We start from the raw sequence: 3,522 nt of genomic DNA on the forward strand, positions 1-3,522 counted from the left end.
AGCTCAAATCTGGGCATCCATGAGGTGCTGTGGGCCATCAGCAGCAGCAGAATTGTATTCCAGCACAATCTGTAACCTCATGGCCCAGCATATTCCTCACTCTACCATTACCAACAAACCAGGGGATCAACCCTGGTTCAATGAGGAATGTAGAAGAGCATGCCAGGAGCAGCACCAGGCGTACCTAAAAATGAGGTGCCAACCTGGTGAAGCTACAACTCAGGACTACATGCATGCTAAACAGCGGAAGCAACATGCTATAGACAGAGCTAAGCGATTCCACAACCAACGGATCAGATCAAAGCTCTGCAGTCCTGCCACATCCAGTCGTGCATGGTGGTGGACAATTAAACAGAGAAGGCTCTGTAAACATCCCCATCCTCAACGATGGCGGAGTCCAGCACGTGAGTGCAAAAGACAAGGCTGATGCATTTGCAACCATCTTCAGCCAGAAGTGCCGAGTGGATGATCCATCTCAGCCTCCTCCTGATATCCCCACCATCACAGAAGCCAGTCTTCAGCCAATTCGATTCACCCCAGGTGATATCAAGAAACGGCTGAGTGCACTGGATACAGCAAAGGCTATGTGCCCCAACAACACCCCGGCTGTAGTGCTGAAGACTTGTGCTCCAGAACTAGCCGCGCCTCTAGCCAAGCTGTTCCAGTACAGCTACAACACTGGCATCTACCAATAATGTGGAAAATTGCCCAGGTATGTCCTGTCCACAAAAAGGACAAATCTAATCTGGCCAATTACCGCCCCATCAGTCTACTCTCAATCATCAGCAAAGTGATGGAAGGTGTCGTCGACAGTGCTATCAAGCGGCACTTATTCACCAATAACCTGCTCACCGATGCTCAGTTGGGGTTCTGCCAGGACCACTCGGCTCCAGACCTCATTACAGCCTTGGTCCAAACATGGACAAAAGAGCTGAATTCCAGAGGTGAGGTGAGAGTGACTGCCCTTGACATCAAGGCAGCATTTGACCAAGTGTGGCACCAAGGAGCCCTAATAAAATTGAAGTCAATGGGAATCAGGGGGAAAACTCTCCAGTGGCTGGAGTCATACCTAGCACAAAGGAAGATGGTAGTGGTTGTTGGAGGCCAATCATCTCAGCCCCAGGACATTGCTGGAAGAGTTCCTCAGGGCAGTGTCCTAGGCCCAACCATCTTCAGCTGCTTCATCAATGACCTTCCCTCCATCATAAGGTCAGAAATGGGGTTGTTCGCTGATGATTGCATAGTGTTCAGTTCCATTTGCAACCCCTCAAATAATGAAGCAGTCCGAGCCCGCATGCAGCAAGACCTGGACAACATCCAGGCTTGGGCTCATAAGTGGCAAGTAACATTCGCGCCAGACAAGTGCCAGGCAATGACCATCTCCAACAAGAGAGAGTCTAACCACCTCTCCTTGACATTCAACGGCATTACCATCGCCGAATCCCCCACCATTAACATCCTGGGGGTCACCATTGACCAGAAACTTAACTGAACCAGCCATATAAATACTGTGGCCACAAGAGCAGGTCAGAGGCTGGGTATTCTGTGGCGAGTGACTCACCTCCTGATTCCCCAAAGCCTTTCCACCATTTACAAGGCACAAGTCAGGAGTATGATGGAATACTCTCCACTTGCCTGGATGAGTGCAGCTCCAACAACACTCAAGAAGCTCAACACCATCCAGGACAAAGCAGCCCGCATGATCGGCACCCCATCCACCACCCTAAACATTCACTCCCTTCACCACCAGCGCACAGTGGCTGCAGTGTGTACCATCCACAGGATGCACTGCAGCAACTCGCCAAGGCTTCTTTGACAGCACCTCCCAAACCCGCGACCTCTACCACCTAGAAGGACAAGGGCAGCAGGCACATGGGAACAACACCACCTGCACGTTCCCCTCCAAGTCACACACCATCCCGACTTGGAAATATATCGCCGTTCCTTCATCGTCGCTGGGTCAAAATCCTGGAACTCCCTTCCTAACAGCACTGTGGGAGAACCTTCACCACACGGACTGCAGCGGTTCAAGAAGGCGGCTCACCACCACCTTCTCAAGGGCAATTAGGGATGGACAATAAATGCCGGCCTCGCACATTGCATGAACGAATTTTTTAAAAAGGCACCGGACAACCTGCTCCTATGTCTGCAATGATGGAACTGTTTTCCTTTGGGTAGGTGATGCTGTTCTTCAGAAGTTGGGATCTTTGAAGTCAGTGGAGTGTATAATTGCGCAGGGCGTAGAGCTGACGTCAGGCCCAAAGCGACCTGCCCCCGCTGGGCGGGTTGGTTTAAAATCGGGGTTTAAATGTAAGAGACTCAGGATAAAATTCTTATCCGTGGCCTCGCCCCTCCCTATCTCTGTAACCTCCTCCAGCCCCCACAACCCTCCGAGATCTCTGCGCTCCTCCAATTCTGGCCTCTTGCCCATCCCCCGATTTCCATCGCTCCACCATTGGCGGCCGTGCCTTCAGCCGCCCGGGCCCTAAGCTCTGGAATTCCCTCCCTAAACCTCTCCGCCTCTCTCTCCTCCTTTAAGACTCTCCTTAAAACCTCCCTCTTTGACCGAGCTTTTGGTCACCTGTCCCTAATATCTCCTTCTGTGGCTCGGTGTCAAATTTTGTTCGCTAATCGCTCCTGTGAATCGCCTCGGGGACGTTTTACTGGGTTGAAGGCGCTGGATAAAGGCAAGTTGTTACTGTGGAGAGCAGGAAAGCCATTTTCACCTAGATATTTAGGCAGGGGAGGGGACGGGAGAAGGGTAGCAATAAAAAAACAGAACTACAGATGCCGGAAATCTGGAATAAAAACAGGAAAATAAAAGAAAGAATTTGAATTCATATGCGGTGCCTATCACGGCTTCAGGATGTCCCAAAACATTTTACAGCTAATAAAATAACTTTTTGAAGTGGAGCCACTGTTGTAGTATCAGCAGTGGCTCGGTCTGTAGCACTCTTACCTTCTGAAGGCAGTAGGTTGTGGGTTCAAGTCCCACTCCGGGGACTTAATCCCAGCTGACGCCCCTCGCTGCCAGTACTAAGCGAGCGCTGCACTGTCGGATGGCGCTGCGTTCTAGACGGGACGTTAAACTGAGGCCCTGCTTGCCCTCTAAGGTGGACGTAAGAAGATCCCACGAAGAGTTCTCCCCGGGGCCAATATTTATCCCTCAACCAACATCACTTCAAAAAAAAAAAACCCCCAGATTATCTGACCGTCATCACGTTGCTGTTTGTGGGATCTTGCTGTGCGCAAATTGGCGTTTCCTGCATGACAACACTGACTACATTTTAAAAAGTACCTCATTGGCTGTAAATGAGGTCGTGAAAGGTGCTATATAAATGCAAGTTCTTTTCCCTTTTTAAAGTAGGGAAATACACACCGTCTGATAAACATCAAACATTTTTTTTATTTCGTTTCCGCAGAACTGCTAATCTGCGCTGCAAAGAGTTAAAATGCATTGGGTGTTGGCTTAAAGGTTGATCTAATACTCCCACCGCTTATGCGTAACAGTTGAAGCCTCTT

The sequence above is a fragment of the Heptranchias perlo genome, chromosome 44 (assembly GCF_035084215.1).
Source record: "Heptranchias perlo isolate sHepPer1 chromosome 44, sHepPer1.hap1, whole genome shotgun sequence".
NCBI lineage: Eukaryota > Metazoa > Chordata > Chondrichthyes > Hexanchiformes > Hexanchidae > Heptranchias > Heptranchias perlo.